Source organism: Struthio camelus, chromosome 1 (assembly GCF_040807025.1).
Source record: "Struthio camelus isolate bStrCam1 chromosome 1, bStrCam1.hap1, whole genome shotgun sequence".
NCBI classification, from domain to species: Eukaryota; Metazoa; Chordata; class Aves; order Struthioniformes; family Struthionidae; genus Struthio; species Struthio camelus.
This window is the reverse complement of record NC_090942.1, coordinates 127,997,188-128,017,967: the sequence shown is the minus strand read 5'-3', so window position 1 is coordinate 128,017,967 and position 20,780 is coordinate 127,997,188. Positions and strand designations below refer to the sequence as shown.

The 20,780-nt window shown below is 41.8% G+C and overlaps 1 protein-coding gene across 2 annotated transcripts in view; it reads left to right on the top strand.

The window, feature by feature from the left end:
• The first annotated feature begins 10,207 nt into the window (after positions 1–10,207).
• USP9X (ubiquitin specific peptidase 9 X-linked) overlaps positions 10,208–20,780 on the top strand; it is a 110,449-nt gene continuing 99,876 nt past the window's right edge. For both annotated transcript variants that reach the window (XM_068916456.1, XM_068916453.1), the window contains exon 1: positions 10,208–10,589. The gene's annotated coding sequence lies outside the window, so the exon portion shown is untranslated. The remainder of the gene's footprint in view (positions 10,590–20,780) is intronic.

The window sequence follows — 20,780 nt, the reverse complement described above, 5'->3', positions numbered from 1 at the left end:
TAGCACCTTCTAAGGCAACTCCAAGATGCTACGCTTGAAAACTGTGTGCAACATGATGAGCCCCACATCCTGAGTCCAGTTTACATTTGGTAAATTCATTTTCAAACTATTCTTTGAAAAATAAATGTATGGGTAGTTTTCTAAGAACAATTTGGATCAACAGTTTTCACACTACGCATGAAACAACGGTCACCTTGTCATTTCTGTTCCCTGATACAATGAATTAAGCCTCTGACGCCAGAAAATGAGGAATAATGCTTGACTAAAGTCAAACAGTCATGTTCAAGACAGACATTCACTTAGAAGATCGCCCATTATCTAAATAGCTGGCCAAAAGATTAACTATAAAAAAGTCCATGAATGGTTCAGTAAAGGGCATAAATACAGTTGATTCTAGCAGCTGTTTGCTAAAAAATGAATGTTCTCAAGTACTACATAGGTAATATTTGGTTAGTGTATCCCATTGTTTTGGTGAGTTAGAGAAACTGTTCTCCTGAAATAATTGTTTCTGCTCTGACCACCATTATCACATCTATTTTTCCACCCTATCTTTCTTTCCCATTAGCTGCTGTGGCACCTCATCTATGTCTGGTAAAACAGATAAGTGGTTGTCATCAACCCCACTGCAGGAATTACTCATTGTATCTGCTTTCTGAATAGCTCAGATGCTCTGAACAGTACATTTCTCTTCCTCTGGACTGAGCAGTTTGTAATACATTTGGTGTCTGTCTGCTGACTAAGGGAAAAGTGAATTCCAAGGTTTCTCCGGGCCCTAACCACAGGCACTTGCTTGTTAGGGCATGCTTTGGTCAGCTGAGTCATGGCTGCAAAATTCAGTTCCGTTTAGACATCCAACTTGTGAGACTCCAAAGTTCATATCACCCAAAGTTTGCAGTTGAAAAGTCACGTAGTCATCTAGACTTTCTCTGCAGTCAGTGGAGAAAGGAAAGTGCCTCCTGAGGGCAATCTTGGAGTGGGATGAATCATGCCCTGGGAATGCCTATCTTTCTCCACTGATTACTGAGGGATCCAAGGCAGCCACGTTAGACAAAGTGCCCGATTTGTACCTGGCTACAATTAGGTGAGATGTATCCTACTGAAATGACCATTGTTTAACATGGGCCTAATTCTCCTTTGAAACAAGAGATAGGCTTATGATGGATTGAGCCCGCTAACAGGGACTAGATCTGTGCTGTGCTGCAATCAGATGGAGCCTTTCAGCCACATGTTTTTGATACGTCTAACATTCCCTGCACTAAGGTCGCTGAGAACTTCAAAGACTGCTATTGCTGGGTGTAATTAATATTACTGATGGCATTAGCCCACGGACTGCAGTTGGACTCTCCACCTGAGAACAGTAAGGAGCTGGTATTTTGTAATGGTGCATAGTCACTAATTAAAATCCCTAAGAACTGCTGCCATTTTATGGTTTATCTACTAGAAATCTTATCTGAAGAAAAAAACACACAAAACATGGATGATTTAAGACTTTGCTGTCATGTTAGAAAATAAAAGGGTTACTACTTTGTCTTCAGAAAGTTAAAAAGTTATTCTGTTGATTTTTGTTTGGTTTTGCATTTTCTATAAAGATATTCAGGAAAAAAAAGCACGGAACTATCCCTAAACCTGTATTAGCACACGTGCATGTACAAACATAAAAACTGAACAATTCAGGGGACATTCTGATCCGAAATTTGACTCTCATCTTAACTTAAGAAGTAAACAGTAACGAGTTTACAAGCAGGAGAAATGCAGAACTGTAGTAGTTAAGATTTCAAAAAGAAAAGTAACTTGTTGGTATCAGGTTTGTCCATTTGGTTTCAATTTGTAGCTTAGAGCAGTACAAAAGATAGAAGTAGTGACAGATCATTGGACTCGCAAACTTCATTTTGCTTATATTCAGAAAGGCAACATACAGAAATAAACCTTTTTTACAGCATAAACTTTGGTTTTTTGTCCCTTGATGTTATATCCATGTACTTGGATCCTGAATTATATTCCCCAAAATAAAAAGATAAAAAAAAAAAAAGGAAAAAACTTAGTGCCCTGAGAAAAAGCAGATTGCCTGTAGATGATAAAGGATCTATTTATATATTGTTTCAATAGACCAACTAATATGTCTGGTAAAAACAGACAGGCTTCGATGCATACAAGCCTGTTTTCAGATTTAATAAAAGATATTACCTCTCCTTACAAGATCTGGATTGCTTATAGCTTTACACCATCCTGCCTACAAGACAGTGCTATTGCTCAAACAACGTCGTTACTACTACTAACCTCCCAGCTAAAATGATATTACTACCAAAAAAGTCCTAACGTGAGTTAGTTGATATTTATTAAACTTATATTTTTAGTGTATATAATCTCTCAGAAAGGCTATAAAGCTACATATAATACAATATGGCATAAAGTTAGTCTACATCAGCTTCTGAAATGAGTTGTCACAGTGAGATAACGGAATGGCAATATAACTGCAGTTACCAAAACCTGGCATTTACAAATCAGCAATGTAAACTGACATTTTCTTCTATTACTGTTCCATGAACAGACAAATAATGATTTTTAGAGACGTTTTTGAGAATGGGAATTATTTTTGCAGGTAATCGGCAATAAATATAGATAGATGAGAAAAACTTCTGACAATGAGGGAAAGACTGGAGTGACAGAGAAGCACACAACTGAAGTTTCCAAAACCTTACTGCTCCGTGTGCTGCAGTGTTAGATTCCTCTGTAGTCTGAGAAAACATTAATTCTTCAGGTTACCATAAAAAATAAGAAAAACGGTTTTACAATATTACAAATTTGCTTCCTTTCTCATGTTATGTACATATTTTTAGATTTAAGCTTTTCTGACAAGCTATTTTATAAAGCTTGGATAAAACTATTGATCCAAAATTGGAAATGGATCTGTGCTTTGGTTCAAAATACGTTATGATGTTTGCTTCAACAGTTGTAGGTTACTCTTGGATAATCTACTTCCATTGTTTCTTTCTCTCTGATAAAGATCACACCTCTGCCTTTTTTCCTTCCAAAACTGCAGTAGTAGCCTTTCTCCCACTAAACTATGCTGTTCTGAAATTTTTAATGTTTCTTAATGATACTGGTTTCACGTGATCCTGTTGTCTGTTTCTACAAATTTTACAAAGAAGGGCAGCAAGAGGAGGCAGAAAAACAAAAGAAGCGCCTCCACCGAAAGAAAGGTAAGTAGAATTTAATTATAATACATCCTGCTTGCTATTAGCCAGTCAACCTCCTGAGCAGTCCAGTGCATGTTATATTTACCCTGGTAGGGATGCATTTTGGGGTTGGAAGGAGTTGGAGCATAAGATGCTCATTTGTAGGAAAACAAGCTTCCCTGGTTTCACTGCTCACATAGCAACTCTTGCTTTTAGAAACCCTGTGTAAGCTAAAACGACCATGACATAACTTGCGACAGACCTAATTTCGTGAACACTCCCCTTCAAGTTTATACCAATGCAACGACAAACGCTCTGTGTGCAGTCAGACTTTCAGAAAAAAACTGAGCAAACTGCAGTAGCTCATGAATCCACAAAATTTCTTAAGGTTTGTTGATAACGTTCTCATCTGCGACACTTAGAAATATCACTGGCAAGTTTTAAAAATAGTTCCCTTCTTCTCTCCTGCTATTCATAAGGCTGGAAGGAAGTCAGACTTCTTCAAGGTTCATGTGGACGAAGAGGACCATATGGTTGTCAAATCAATTTGTTGAACTCTGCCCAAATCCTGTGAGACTGATACATTTCACATGGACACCACATGGTTTATCCGAGGACAGTTAGGCTAGAAACCAACTAGATAGAAAAAATAAACTTCTCTGATTTGCTGCTTCTCCAAAATACGGACAAAATACACTTCTGGGCCTGTAAATAGAAGTTTTCACAACCAATCTCTTCATGTATCTTAAGCATTTGGTAGACACACAGAGAATTTCTCTTTATGTTCTTTGTTTAACCCTTTTTTGAGTAACTAAATGAATAGCAGCAAAATACCACACTGTACTTTTCTTATCATAAGAACTAGTCATAATGAGACACCATTCTTTCTTCAAGTTAAGTGACTTAGGCTCCTTAAAGAATCTTTTTTCTTATCCAGTTTCTATAATTTCTATTGAAGTGTGCATTCTTCTGTAATTGTACATACAGAGCATTCTTGGGTTTAACTGCTTCTGCGGAAGTTTTCAAAAGTGACATTCCCCTTACTCTGGCATCACTGTTAACATCTCATACAACCAGAACTGAAGAATGGAAAGATGGAAAGTTATGACTCTGGTCTTACACCGATGTGAAGAATATTAATTACAGAAGCCAGGTTTAGTTTAGAAACTAAAAGGAGATGTCCATACTTGACTTTTATCCATAACAGAAAAGGCAAACAGCACTACCTCCAAACAGTTCTGACTACATATGGATACATTCCTTCTGTAGGAACATTTTTTACTATGTTTTGAATGTTAATTTATATATACAACAAATGCTGTCTGATATCTCATGGGGCACCTCCCCCCATCATATCAAGCACAAGATAGGATGAAAGGCAGAGGTTTCCACTGAGTTTTGGAGTATTTAAACAATGGTTATATTTGTAAAATCACTGTATTGGGGTTATGGCTTTGTTCCATACAGAAAAGCCTAAATAGATGGTATCCAAATACAGTAACTACATGCTAAACACCTTTAACCACTGTCAATTATTCGTTATTAGAATATCTTTATGGGGTTTTGCTTACCAATTTAAGGGATACACAAGGCAAAGTTCTCCCTGTGATTCATGGCATTTTCCTATCAGATACACTAATTACGTGTTTACACCACGTTGGCTAGAAAACACAAACTTATCTGGGCCCCAGGGCACCAGCAGCCCTCACTGTCCCTGCCCCGAACACGACCTGCGGGTGCTCACCCATCCCGGCCTCAGCCTGGCCCCGCAATTGTGCTAGCAATTCCTAGGGCTGGGAAATGCTGTACGCCTTTGAGATCCTCTATTGTCTTCCTCATGCATTACCCAAGTAACGGCACGCGGCAATACGCATGCGGAACATGAATCTGAAAATATCAGGCGCTGACCACTGCTAATGTATTGTGCTTCAGATTTGTTATTATTCCCAAGGTGAAAACATCATTTCGTAATCTGTAATATTCTGTTACCACTACAGTGTAATTACGTTTTACATTAAAAATGCTAATTGTGAAAACCCAGGCTTTTTCTAACAGGGATGATGCCCTACAGTTCTGTTTTGTACAAAATGACATATACCCATGCACGATTATTGCCAAAATGCTAAACAAAAAATATGCTGTATAAACCAAAGACGCAGGCAAGTGCTAAGTATTCTTTTCCTTACTGGCACTTACATACGGGCTTAAATAAATCAATGAAGAGCTATGTAAACCAATAGCACCACTCATGTGCTTAAGTGATTTGTTGGATTGGGCCCAAAAATACTCACAATTGTGCAAGATTGATCATTGACATGATCCCTTAAAAGAACTCTTAATGTCCAGGCAATAACTTGTTTGGTTTTCAAGCACTATTTTATTCTCTTTTTAATACAAGCTTTCTTATCTGCTATACTGCCTATTTTGCTTTCTAAAAGCTAGAAGATATCACACAATGCAGCGTTTAGCGGGCTGAACTAGAAGAAAAAAACAAATACATATTTTATTCATAAATGTAATTACTTCTGTACTTTGTAAAATAAGGGCATTGTTCAGAATATAATTGATTTAAATTTTGCACACAAGTTAAAAAGGAAGAACTAATATTAGGGACATATGGCATAAAATGTATGCTGAATTTTGCTACTTTTTAAAAAAGAATTTTAAAAGGCAAATGCATTAGGAACACCTTGCAATAAGAAATTCTCCTTGGAGGGTTGGTTGGTTTGTTTGATCTGTTGATTGAGCTGAACTCATAATTTTGGAAGGTTTGGAGCACCTGTAACCCTTCAAGGAACTGTGTAAAACTGACCCAGATGACTTCTTCACACACAGTTAAGATTCAGCATTTGAGGAATAATTGCTGAATAAAGGACAGTGCTCGAGACTGTAAACAGCTCCACACAGGTAGACATATAACAGAAATCAGTGTTGCCCTGCGTTTCATGAACCTGCTGTGTACTTTGAGATAGATACTTGGAAACATAAGCTTCAAATAAAATATTTTACAGTGTAGAAACGACGATCTTTTATCGGTCTGTGGTAAAAGTCTGCCTTTTCTCCCTTCGTTCTTGTTTTTTTAATGCTACTGAGTTGCAAAACTCCGGAACATTACACTGTGTGAGCAACTTCTATGTAAGTTTTATTTTCATCTGTAGAGCAGCGAAATGTAAATCAGGGTTTACTGGGGATAAATGCATTTATTAACACAGAAATACTATGAACTCTGAATTATTCCTTTACTGAAATGTGTCCTTTTTCATTTCTTTTGGTTTAGTCAATGAACAACATAATCAGCTGGTTTGAAACTAGTTTCATTTTTTTATTGGACAAACTGACTGCAGCGCATGACCTGGAAAGACTGCTGGGAAATGCTTCAATTCCCTACATTTTTCCACTGAATTAAAAATGTTGCAAAAGCATTTCTAATCATACCCCAGCTTATGTATACAGGGAAATGACCTAAAATGAGTAGAGAGGAATAAATTATTCTGTAATAGTTATCAGTGTGGACACTTCTTTTAGAACAATTGGTGAGTTTTGTGAGCGCCTACTGACTTCTCTCTTCACACCGTGGATCCTCTTCAGTCAGCAATTTATCTAATCCCATATCTCTTTGCTTCCATAGTTGCTGCACAAAAATAAATTCGTGCATTTACTTGCATTACCAAAAAAAAAAAAAAAAAAAGGAATGACAATCTTTTCCGACAGAAAAACAACACTTTGTAAGATGAGCCAAGGTAATCCACTCGGAGAACTCTGGAACGTATCTAAGTAAGAAGCCCAGGTGAGCAGGAGCTGGCAGACTTTTTGGTTGAACAGAACAGAAAGAATTCCACAATCAGAAGTCTTGTGTGCAGTTTGCTTGTTTAGCAGCCATAAAGTGCCATTGCCATTCCAATATCTTCTTTTATTTGGTGCCATAAATAGCTGTCTACTTCAGCCTATCGTGACCTTTGATTAGCACAGCTACAAGCAACTGCTCGTCTGTCAAAGCACTTTAGAATATACTTTTAGAACAGGAAGGAGGTCAGATATAATAGTACGAGAATGAACATGAAGTAATTTTTTTCCCCCACACAAATGCAAAATTCCTCTTATATGTGACAGTATCACTTTTTTTTTTCAAACTGTAACTAAACTTGAAATATACCACCAAGGTCCTAGAAAGCTGATGAGAAATTAGTTCTTAGTTTGTTCCAAACCTACGTTTTCAATCAAATTAAATAAAGCTTCTACTCCTTTTCTTGGCTGAAGGAACCCTTCTACACACAAGATAATTATTGCTAAAAGTTTTATCAGGATTGTTTCTCAAAGTATTGGTCATATCGTTCTTTTGTTGACTTTGATGTGAATTGACAGACAATTTGTTGGTGGACAATTGCCTACTTTATAAAAATCTACTGATGTGTCACTATTTGGCGCTGCCCAAAAAGTCTTAACAGTTAGAAGGAACATAATAATTATTTGGCATGTTAGTAGAAACTGAGATCTACTTAACTATAATTAAAAAAATGAACGTAATAAACACAGCAGTTTACTTTTAAGGGTCAAAACTGCCAAATGGTACACAACTAAAATTGTCTGAGGTGTAGCCATGCCTCTGTAAGTCATCAGAAGCAGTTTGAGCCCAGGGGAACGTTTCGAGCCAGGGAAAGAAAGTTAAATGCATTATAGGAGCATTTAATTTTAAATGGCTTCCTAGGAGAACAAAATGGATAAATTGGAAATAGGAGGAAAGATAATCGGCAAAGTGACAAAAAAGGCAAAAGGAGGCCATAATAAAATGCTCATAGGTATGGAAATCACTGAGATAAAAGAGCTGTTCTTTCTGTGATTATACATATTTTCAAAGCAAATGTGAATAGGCTTACCCTTGCACACATTTGTTCCATGGTTATGGCTTGTTTTTACCGCTAGTGAAGAAAATGTGTGTCAAACTATTCTTTCAGGAAATAAACTGTTGCATTTACACGGTGATGAGGCAGCTGCATCCTCTGTTTTGCTTACTGAGGGCTTAATGCAAAGCAATACTTGAGCTTTCCTTCCCAAATAATAAATCCTGGTGATTAGCAAAAACCCACTAACTCTGTTAAAATGGGAAGTCACACTAGATATCACCACTTGGTGTTGAAGTTCTAGCTTTTTACAGAAAAACACCCACCCACAGCTCCCACAGTGAGCAACTCGTATTTGAGCCTTTGTGATTGCAAGGTCCAAAAGATAAACATTTTGCACACGAGTTAAGGCTGTTAGCCCTGGCCAAGATCTTGAGCAAATTCCAACCCATGCGACCTAAATTCCTCCTGTGTTTTCAGTTGGATACTGTATTCTTCACTTCCTGCTCTGAAATTCTTGGATGATGTTGTTAAAATGAGACTTTGACCTTGAAATATAGCTAGGCAAAGAAAAAAAAAGGCAGGCAGGCAAGCAAACAAGCAAGCAAGCCATTTCAGGTACTCTCTGAGACCAAGTTCCCTGCGTCTGCCAAACTGTTGTCACTTCACAAGATGTGATTTCCTATTTTTAAAGGTTTTATTTCCCCGATTGCTATATAAAGCATCTAAATACACCCAGGATCCTACCGACTTCATCGTTGAAAGTAACGAAGCGCATAAACGCAAAGACACGAAAGGAAGAAACCAGAGCAGCAAAAGACCTATTCGGCCTTTTTTTTTTTTTTTTTTTAAATTGCCAGTGCCCCTTCACCAGGTGTCTAGTCTGGCGCAGGCAGCGCTCCAGCACAGCACGAAGCCACCCCCGCGCGTGTCTAGGTCAGCTCGGAGGGCCGGCACAAAGATCACCGTCGCAGCACAGCTCCGGCAACAGACCGCGGGCCTGAGGCCTGCCCGGCTGAGGCGCCTGAGGCCCGAAAGGGCCGCGCCTAGCCCAGACACGGCGACGGCCGCCGCCGGCTCTGCCACGGCACCTCTGCCCGGGGCCGCGGTCCCGCCGCACCGCCACGCGCTGCCCGTTAACGGCCGCCGCGCCGCCCGCCTCAGGCCGCCAGCGGGGAGCCGCGCCGCCTCCCCACCCCCGCGGCTTTGTCCGCCCGCCCGGCGGCCTCAGGGCGGAGCGACACCTCCCTGCCCTGCTCCAAGGCCGCCCCCGGCACCGCCGGGCCCACGGGGACGCGCCGCCGGAGCTGGCCCCGGAGCCGCCCCTCCCTTCCCCCCCCCGCCCCCGCGGGGGGCCCCCGGCGCGCCCTTCCCCCCTTCCCCCCCGCGGCGCGGCCGAGGCGGCCACAGAGCTGGAGGGCCGGGGGAGGGGGGGGGGAGGATGGAGAGGGAAGGAGGCAGCGGCCGCGCTGACGTCATTATCCGGGCCCTCGGCGGCGGCGCGGTTGGCCCAGCGGGTCACAATGGAACCCGCTCGAGCCCGAGCGAAACGAAACGGCCCCGCGCGCGCTCGCGCGCCCCCCCCCCCACCTCCGGTCACCCGCGCACGCGCCCAACCGCCGGCTTCCTCGCGCTCGCCGGGCACGTAGGGGTGGGGGCAGGCAGGCGGCCCGCAGCCCGGGCCTGGCCTGGCCGCGGCGTGAGTGACAGCCGAGGGAGGAGGGGAGCGGAGGGGAGGGGGGGGCAGTCACGCTGTTTGGGTGGCGGAGCCGCCGCCGCCGCCGCCGCGCGAGGTCAGAGCCTGCGCCGCAAGCCGAGCGCGGAGAGCGCTGCCGGGGCCGCCATCTTGCCCAGGGCCCCGCGAGACTGAGCTGCGCCGCCGCCGGGAGCGCGAGGAGTCGCTGCTGCCGCCGCCGCCGCCGTTGCCGCCGCGTCCGGCCTCCCTCCCTCCCCGCCCCCTCCCCCGCGGCACGCACGGAGCCGTCAGCACCGAGAGCCCCCAGCGCCCGGCCCGTCCGCTGCCACCTTCCTTCCTTCCTTCCTTCCTGCCCCCGCACGCAGCGGCCGCTGCCGCCCAGCCGAGCCCCGGGCCCCGGCCAGCGGCGCGGCGCGGCGCGCGTGTGCGCCCCCTCCCCCGCGTGTGCCTGCTCCCCGGACGGGGCGGAGCGGAGCGCGCAGGCCCCGGCCAAGCCCCAGCCGGAGCCGGAGCCCAGGGCTGCCGGGCAGGAGCTGGTGACGCAGGAAAAACGCCCCGGCGGCGCCGCTAGCACCGGAGAGAGCGGAGCGGCCAGGGCCGGGACCCGGCGTGCGGGCAGCAGCGGCGGCTTCAGCCTCTCTCCTGCCGTCGCAGTACACAGCGCCCGCGGGGGGGGTGGGGGCGGGTGGGCAACCGGGGAAGCGGAGCCGCCCCCTCAGCCAGCCGGCTGCACGCCCCGGATCGCGGGGCCTGGCATGAGACTCTGCCCTGCTGGCTGCCTGGCATGAGACAGCCCCCGGCCGCGCTCCTTCGGCAGCACCCAGGAGGGCACCGGGCCGTCGCAGCAGCAGCCGCGGGACAAGGGGACGCCGTGCGGGGGTGAGTGGCGGAGCGCCGTGCCCGGGCGGGGCCGCGACCGGGGCCGGGGCCGCGGCGCGGCTGTGTGGGGGCCGCGGTTGGCGCTGCCGGCGGCCGCGGCTGTGCCGAGCGGAGCGGAGCGGAGGGAGGCGCTCCCCGGGGATGGCGCTGCCCGAGCCGGGGTACGGGACGGCGGGGCGCAGCGGGGAGGAGGGGGCGAGCCGGGCCCGGCGGGGCTGTGCCGAGCGGAGGCGGGGGTGGGGGGGGTGGGGGAGAAGATAACGGGCGGCGGCGGCGGCGGCGGCAGCGCCTCCCTCGCAGCCCCCGGCGTGCGGCCCTGCATCGCTGGTGTTTTGGAGGGCAAGGGAAAATGGCTGACGGCTCCTCATCCTCCTGCCGGGCTGCCGGCGGGTGGAAGCGCTCCCCGCCCCGCGCCCCTCGGCCCTGGCGGGGCTGGGCTCGGCCCCCGGCCGCCTCTCGCCGTGCCGCCGGGCGAGCAGGGCCCGGCGGCTGCCCGCAGCGCTGCGCCCGGCGCTGCCTCCTCGGCTCGTCGCTTCCCTTCGCACCGAACGCCATTACTGAGGAGGAGTGATTGGAGCCGTGTAGGCCCGGGTGACGCCTGGAAATAAGGCCCTGCCGAGGCGCTTTTCCCTCCAGCCTCAATGAAAACCACCAGCACCAGCTCATTCACGCCCGCTGTAAACATTATTACCACGTAGGCCACTCCTCTAGCCTCGGCTTCCAGCAGGCCTATTTCGAGTCATTAAAAACGTCTTTTTTTTGGGGGGGGGGGGGGGGAGGTAATGTTCTTCCTCTAGTTCTCTCTGTGAAGTTACGTTTTAGGGCTCCGCTGTTGCGACTTATTTCAGGAAGTGTAACCCCGGCCCCCTTGTTCAAGGTGTGAGGCAGAGGTGGTTGGCTGCAATTTGGCCACGGCTAGTTTCTGTTACTGTTCTCAAGAAAATTGAGGATTTCACCAGTTGGGTAGTTTGTAGGGTTTTTGTGCTGGTGGTAATCACGCCATTAGTATGTGCTGTTCCGCTTTATGCAGCATTGTTTGTATACCAACAGAAGAGCTGTTGAAAATTCTTCATTTCATTGTTAAGTAATTTTGTTCTCATAGAAACATGCAAAAGTGTTCAGGTGGGTTTTAAAATGTCGTATTGAATTTTCAGGTTCCTCTTTAAGAAGTCCAGTAGAGTATTTTGAAGACATGCGTTGTACATACACACAACACAACTGTGTAGAAAGAAAAATTTCCTTCAGAAAAGAATTGTTCCAATTAAGTGTCGAAGGGACTCCCAGGCTCATTGTAGACATATTGTGTCTGTCTCAGCTATCTTGCTGTCTGTACAGCTTGATTTATATTCACAGTTCTGCAGTCGTGTTCACATTTCTGGGTGTTTGTATCAGTCCAAAGACCCTCTGAAGTCACAGGCTCAAAGCAAGCACAAGGCCCACTTGTGCTGACCTAGTTGCACAACCGGGGCCTATGTTTTTAAAAGCTGTTGAATTTAGATATTAATATGTTGTGTTAAATATACTAGTGGCAGCACTTGTTATGACAGACTGACTGGGTAAGTATGTTTTTCCTCAGGCCTATGAAACGCCCAGCAAATAGGTAGTAAAATTGTTATGTTTGGGAAAGGGGCTAGTGAAGGCTGTTTGGACGATGGACCTTCTATTGATTATGGAATTGTAATGTGTCTCTGTTAAGAAAGATTAGGAGTAACTATTGGAAATCTGTAGGCATCTAACTTTACTCTTGATCTTTTAAGGTTTTACTGTGAGAAGTTGGCAGGACTCCGCACCATAAATGTTCCTGGTCAAATAATACTTTTTTTTTTCAGCAAAATCTAAGTCATGCATGAGGTTTTTTATTTTTTAATTGTTTGTAATTTTTTTAGTAATTTTTATTCTTAGAGTTGAACAAATGTTTTTGTCCTTCAACCAACAGAATACAGTAGTTCATAACAAGACTTTTGGGGAAGCATTTAAAATACATTGATTGATCTATCATAGAACTTGGTTCAAGGCAAAGGTTGGATACCCTGTACAACAGTGATATTTAATGATAGCTTGGAACAAAAAGTATAATCTTAGAATGAGCCGCAGTGGAGGAAACTCAAGCATCAGCTTGTTTTCTGGGGAGGGAGGGAAGGGGAATTATAGTTTAAAAATAAATATGTAAGATTATATTGTAGTAACTTTTTCCTCTCTCTTCCGTATCATTTGTACTTTTTTCTTGTCTTTTGTGTAGGTGTTTTAATAGTATTTCTTCTGGGTAGCCTCTGTCTTACTCTTTCCAGACTGCTGCTTCGTGTCTTGCTGAATTTGCCTTTGTGGTACTTCTGCCCATTGAATTGACAGGAGGGCTACATCTGGAGGTGGTAATCAATAAGGATAGTGGTAGCAAAACTGTTTATTGTTTCCATATCTAGAATGCAATCACCCTTATGTGAATGTTTTGTTTCCCACGTCATGTTGCATTTGTATTCAAAAATAGAGCAATGCAACTAAGCTCTGCTGTTAATGCAGACTGTTAGGTTTGTGCATTTTATTTCAAATGCTGGAATTCTTACAAATAAGACTCGGAATAGGCAAAACTAGTGGATAGACAAAATCAAATAGATGCTTAAAAAGTAAAGGTGTCTAGCTGTAGTACTTTTTTTCCAAGACATCTTAAATTTAAAGTCGAATTTAGTGTAGAAATTTCCAAAAGGTATACTAGTTTTGAGTAAAAATAAACGGGAATTCAGTTAATTGAACAAATCATATAAAATCGCTTTAGAGTTAAGCTTCTGTTAGGTATGTATTGGGAATATTTTTTCAAGTTCCTTAGGAAATACTTCCCTCTTTCCTTCTCCATTGTACGTTCAGAGCTTATTTTAAGTATTTGATTGGTGAGCTCTGTTATATTAGGCAGCACTCTGATTATTTTTTTCCCCTGGAAATGATGTTTTGTATTTCTTGCCAGTTTAAAATCTGTTGCTATATTTTGAAAACATTCCAAGCAGGTTTGTCTCATTTGTGAAGTAAACGAATCAGTGTTGTCCCTTAAGTTTTTTTTTTTAATCATATTTTAAGTTGGGGGGAGGGGAGGAAATCACCTAACTCTAATTCTTTTATTTGCGATCGTGGACATTCTTTAGGCAAATTAGTAGTCTGGCTTATACAGTATGCAGCTATTGCAGAAACCAATGTTAAGTGATTCTTTAAGATTTAAGAAACTTTGCTGGGATAATGCGTTCACTTGAGCTACCTATGCATATGAAAGTTTTTATATCCTTCAGAAGATTCTTTTTTGGATATTAACATTAGTATTAATCTAAGCATGTGGACAGGGTTTCTTTTGTTTAGGAATCGTTTTCTTTACAATGTGGATGTGTCTGCTCTTGAAAATCTGTGCAGCAGCATCCAGTTTTTTTTTATTCATAGCACTCTTTTTAAACTCAGAGTTCAAAATTTAAAGCTATACTTTAGGGCATGTTATGGGAACTTGATAATATCCATCTATTGTTGTAGTATCTTGCTTTTTGCAAAACTGACAGTCCTGTATTTCATTGCTGTAGACTTTCTTTACTTCATACGTGGTGTATAAATTCACTTTTTTTTTTTTTTTTTTTTTTTTTTACTTAACTGAACTTTGTTATGCATGCTCTCTCCCTGACACAAACCTAATGAGAACAAGAAGAATTAAAAATTAAGCTATACTACTCTGTCTGCCCTTTACTGTTAGGGTAGAACAATCATCACAACCTTAATTCTGCTCTTCTTCCATCAGTTTTCTTTCGTAGGTTCTTATTGCACAATATCCAGTAGTTGCAAATATCTCTTCTTTAGTGATCTAGCCAAGCAGTTGGTTATGTTTAGGGAGAGTAGTTTGGTAAAGCTTTGTATTGTAGAAAGGTAGTTGAAAGAAGCGATTCTCCTGTAGCAGAGGCAAGGGATGGAAAGCAGCTCTTTCAAGAGTATATTTGCATGTAATACAATTTGAATTTTTTTGAGTGACCTGGGAAGTATGAGTTACTTGGATTCATGTGTTAAAAATGGCAGTAACATTTTTCATATATTAAATCTAGTTTTTATTCTTCTGTTAATATGAGAGCATTTTAGAGCTCTCACGCTATTACAATAAAAATAGTTTCAGAATGAGTCCAGCTATCTTCTTAAAACAGTTTTGTTTTATTGCATGCCTCTTAACAGAGTTTTGCTTTGCTCAAAGCTGTAGCGTGATTTAGGAATATGGTTAACAAAGGTTCCCTCCACTTCTAGAGAGAATTGTTTTGACTTGGATCTTCTTGTTTCCAGTCTTGAATAGATACACAGTTTCAGAAACCCCTGTCTGTCATGTTTTTGCTCCCTTAAAATGTCAACTGCAGCATTTCTGAGAAGCTTCATGTGTCCCCTTGACCCCACTGTGTGCTCTAAGCGCTTTGTGTTTGGTAGATCAGGTTTGGTGAAATCTTTTAAAATATTGAGTGTTGGTAAGATTGCAGGAGAGCTGTTAATAACTTTCTCCACAATAGATGAGAGGAGGAAAGTAAAGAACATCTTAAAAGTTGACAGTTGTGATTTAGTGTAAAAACTTTTCAAGGTAGCTTAACAGCACAGCCAGCTCCTTTTGCGTTTTCCCATGTGAATTTTCTGATATTTTCTTCCTTTTTAGAGGACGCCATTAGTTACTCCCTCTGTTTGAGTTCATCTTCAGTCTGCTTGGTATCAGAGATTTTTGGTTGCCAGTTGTTGACGTGTTTCAAATAAAAACTAAAATTTTGGGAAGAGAAAACATTTTGATACATGTTTTCATAGGGCTTGCTTTTTAAAAGAAGCTTTACTACTTTATGGTTTCCTTTTAAAGGATAATTTAGTATTAATTGTGTGAATGATTTATTGCTTTTGGTTAACTTCTTTTTGCTATTACAATTCCAGAAGGGGTCCACAGAATGTAGATACAAAATAATTTGGTCTTGTTTTGAATGCTAATATTTTCAACTTCATTCATGAAGTTAAAATGTAGACTGTTTTAGAGGTAATGATTAGCCGTCAGGAATGTTAGCATGGGATACTTCTTTTTGTAGCATCCTTGATGACCTGTTTACAAAATGGTATATAAGCATATTCTGTGATTTAGTTTTCATTCCATATGTAACTGCTGACAGAAAAATGTGATTCTCTTGCATGTAAATTGCAGCTTTTTCTGCTAAGTTTATCCTTACTGGACATCTTAGCAAGTCGTACTGTTTAGTAGTTAGCATTTAGCCGTGAATCCACTCATAGGAGGGGAATTCCACATTGCATCACTTCTTAAAGATGCACATCTGTGAATGGAGAACTCTAACAGCAGAAACCTTCTTCCCAGATTTTTTTTTTTTAAAGCTAAATTCGAGACTATGTTCAAGGCAAGACACAGTAACCTCTGTGTTACTCCTTAATGTTTGCTCATGTCCTCTTCCCCTCGCTGCTATGAACTCCAAAATATTCCCTAATATTTTTTAACAGGCCAGTGTTCAAGGAGGGAATATAAGGGCTAACTTTTAATTAAGCTTCCATGCAAGATACCCAAAACTTAAATAGTAGAAAATTACCCTGGAAGAGCCTTTGTTTTAGACACAAAACACCATTTTATAACAGCTAAGTGACAGCATGGAATGACACGGAAATATACTTTTCATTGTAAGTTCCAAAGGCCTCGATTCTGAAGACGTTTGCTTGCTGCTTAACTTTTTGCCTAGCTTTAGTGGAACTACATGTGGGAAGAGGAAAAGGTTGAAAAGGGTTTTTGTTTGTTTGTTTGTTTTTTGTTTTTGCAGGGTGGTCTTAGCTATAACACTTTGAAACGGTGAATGAAGAAAAAGGAGATTGTTTAGAAGTGTGTTCAATAAAGAAAGAACAGTAGTAATGTGTGCGAAATGAGATCCCTCTGTTACCAAACAGGCTTTTTTGGTTGGAGGGGAGTGTCCTTGTTAGCACTGTGGTGTAGGAGGGTCGTGACAGGCTTACATTGGCTGTGGGTGGAACTTCAGATTTTTATCCCCTCTTTTCCAGAAATGAAGATTGACAGTGAGGGGAGACAAACAGTCTCTCTCTATTTTTCTTTTCCCCTCAATTTAGGATTGGAACGAACGTCATTGTCAAAAGATATTGGCATCGAAGTATGTGAGCCTTGTGTCTTTTGATGTTTAATTTTTCTGCTGTTGAACCGATAACGTGCTTCAGTGTGTTTTTAATAAGTTGCAACAGAATGAGTCCATAAATTTGAATCTTAGAAAAGTGGATCATCTTAGCCGAAATGTTAAGTGAATAGAGACTGAAGGACCACAATTTTGATAAAGGAAAAGCTTAAACCATAGTTTTGGTTGCTGTTAGACTTTGTATATTACTGATTTAGAATTGAAGTGTTAATTGTTCAGTGAATTTCTGGCCTTGCCATTTTAAGTGTTTTTCTGAATCCTTTGGCTCTGATTTCCATTATTTTTAAAATTGCGGCATGAGCTCTGGAGCTTGAAGGCAAAAAACCCCAGTGCCTTTTTTTCTACAGTCCTAGGCTCCAGTTTTGTGTAGCCTTCCATGTGCTTTGACTTCCAGGCAGTGCTCTATTATCACAGTGGGGCTTTAAGATTACAGGTGCTCTACCTTGCTGCTTGTAGAGGTTTTTATATATGCGTGTATGTACATGTGTATGCACACACAGGTGCGCACGGAGGTGTATGTACAATGAGACATTTTAAGAAGAAACGTACCTGTTTTTTTCCTAGGTAAAGTAGTAATGTCAGTTTCTTTAGTGGTTTATATCTATCTTGCTCTATTGGAGTTTCTTTTAGATAGATCGGGTAATTACACAGGAAGATAGCCTCCAGATTGCCTGAAAATTCTTACTGTTTTTATTCTTGTAGCAGTTTAGCCAGATCACTGTGGTTGACGGTTTATAAGGCATCTGCTGAAGACTTAACTTGAAACATGCGTTCCCTCTGTGGCTTTTGAGAAGCTGGTAATTCCTTTGCCTTTTCTTCCTTGTTTTAGGACTGGGAAAATGGTTTTAAAATTGTTTCATGAAATGAAAAGCTGTCGAATAAAATGAAAAGCTTTATTTTTATAAGGGCAGTAGATGTAGCAAGTTCAACATAGTGATAGTGAAACCTTGCTGTAAGCTAATGTGTTTTCAGCTATGGGAGAAAAACATGTGCTCAGGGTTAGCCTCTGGTTAGCAGGTATATGACTGAGGGTGGTGGAAATAAGTGAAAACCGTAAGACTTGCGCCTCCTGCTTTGGCAGGATAAAGGAGAGTTTGGTGATGCGTCCTGTCATGAATTTTTCTTCATATTACTTCCCTGATAATAGAACAACCATTTAAAACCAGTAGCAACTTCTGGGTATGGTGCGCAACTGAATAGCGATAACGGATGACCCACATGTTAGTTTCATTTAGTTGTTGGGAGACGGTAGTCCAAAGGAGAGTTTGACTTGGAGATTAAAATGCACTGTGTTGATTCAGCCTGCATTTGTATTTTGGAAGGTTATCTTCAAAATTATGTACTATCATAGAAAATCCAGCATTTGCAAAGCTGATGGCTTCAGGTCTCTGAAAGCTTATTGTGGTAGTTGAGCACTAATAAAGGTGATGAAAGACAGTGTATAACGCTTCTAGAATGAAAATTGTACTCAAGACAACGTGCTGTTTGTTTAAAAGTTTTTTACTTGCTTAGATGTGTCTCTTACATGGGAAAATTGAGATGTTTCAGAAGTTGTATACATTACCTAGACCAGCAGCAAGTTCTCTGCTCTCAACTGCTAGTAACAGAATCTCCTTTGAGAGCTGCTTCACATTTTGTAGTATAGTCTTCCACTATATCATACCTAAGATACAGTTTAGTCTTTTCTGGTGTTAATGAGCTACCGTGGTTCCTCGTGAGTCTGAAAATACGATAGATAATAGTAGTTCACACTTATCACGGCGACAAGCTCTTTACTTTTACTTTGCATTATTCTAACTTCAAAAGCTAACTTTAATGAGTTTATAGTTATACATTGGTTAGCTTCTAAATGACAGTGGCCCACCAACATTCTTTATTGTCCTATATCTAAGATAATCAGCTTCCTTAATGTATTTGACGCATTTAAGTTGTTTTCTCAGAACTTCTGTACCAGAAGCAAGAGAAAAACTTAACTACTATGTTAAAGTTTAAACAGTTCAGTTGCAACAGTTTTTTCCATCTGTAGGAATTACAAAAATTATTTGCGGGCAAATTTCTGTTGTTGATGCATAGACTGGTAGAGTAGGCATAGAGAAGGCTTTTTTATGCTTATTTCACAAACTCTGAAAATGTTTTTCTCTGAAGATATTTTCTGTTGTTGTTCATTAATGTGTTTTCTCCTAATAGAAAAGGAAGAGTTTTTTTTGTTTGAATTTTTAGATTGATCCTACCTGCCTGTTTGGTCTGGGGTTAACCATTTGGCTTTAAAGAAACTCAGTGCTGAGATTTTATGGATTTTAAAAATTACTGTGTAGGCTTTTACCATTTTATATTTTCCTTCCTGCGTATCTTCTGTTTAATCCATTCTTCGTTTTCTTTTGCAGTTTTTCTCTGAAAACATTGCCCAAGAACTTAGAGTGCCCAGTTGGACTTTCGTGTAGTCTTTCATACTTGCGTGTTCCTGTGTAGCTGATGTTTTGCATTCTCAGAATTGGTGATGTTGGGTGTGTATATCAGAGAGATTTTTTTGGAAGAAAGTGCCTTATTTACAAACAACAGTAACAACTTGTCACAGGATGTATAATTAGTTGGGTTTTTTGCTTTATTGAGTTTTTAAATGGGAGAGTGATGTTTCAGGTACACTATTTTTGCTCAGAAATTTGATAGCTGCAAGTGAAAAGTTTCTTCTCCCTCCCCCGCAAAGGTGAGACAAAAATAGAATTTGGATAGGAGTATTACTCCCTCCCATCTATAGTATATATCATTTCATCAGGAATTTTGGTTTGTTGTATTTCAGAATAGATTCCTCAGCAAAACTAAAAGCTCAATTTTTTCAATACTGTAGTCATTAATTTTTCCAGCTGAATTTTCGGTTGGCTCAGTGAAGTTTTTTGAAAATTGTGCACTGTGAAAAACAAGTGATGCAAAGAGCCTTGGAAAATACACAAATCATTATGCAATTTAAAGGGGAAATTATAGCTTGAATTGCAGATAGTTTAAATGGAGGTTCCTCCATGTTTACATGAAGAAGGAAGATTGGACAGTGTGAGAATCAAGCTTGTCAGTAAAACCCTCTATTTTTCCCTACTTAGTTATGAACTTTTCCTGCATCGGATCCTTGACTCGTTCAGCTTGCAGTATGAGTTGGATGATGGTTCAGTATTTTACTGTTGAAATTCACTGTGTCAATGCATGTGTAAATTGGTCTAAATCCTGTGCTAAGTAGAGTTATTAATCTATTAATGAACTGCATAGGTACTCTCATTCTCTATATACCTCACAAGCGTTTAGGTATTACTCCTCACATCACATTGTAAGTTAAAATGCTTGTATTGTCTCTTGTTTTATTGATGAAGAATTGAGATACAGAGACTGTAAACATCAAAATTTCTTCCTATCATATGGTTTCTCCAGACTTCTGGTATTCATGTGCTAAAGACACCTTATATTGACTTAAGTTGCTTTGTGCTTTTTTACTCTTCCTCTCAGTTTAGCCTCATGTGTCTCAATACCCAGAAAATGCGAGGAGAATGAGGGGTAAGCTGAAAAATGTGCGGTTTGTCCCGCAATGCGTATGGATGGGACACGGACAGAATTCAGCTCTTAATGGTTCTCTATAGCTGCCTTGTAACACTGCGACCTCCCTTCAACTTCCACAGTTCTGTTTCTTGTTTTCTGAAACATCGGCTAACTTACGCCTCAAATAAGGTGTGGACAGTTTTTCTTTCTGGTGCCTCAGCTGATTACTGACCATCCAGAGGACTGGAAATAACTTCAGTTAGATGGAAATTAAATTACAGTAATTACCCTGAAATCCCAACTTATATAGGAGCAGGATAACGAATTGAGCCTTTGACAAATTTAGAGAGCGTGTATCAGGAGTCCAAGTCCTTCTCCCTTGAACACTTATTCCCCTGAAAGTAGTGAGATTTTGACGGTCACAGTGGTCACTGCTGTTGTACTGTTACTCTTGCTCTGTCATCTGTAATTCCATTTTTTTTTTTGACCTGTGTCTCTG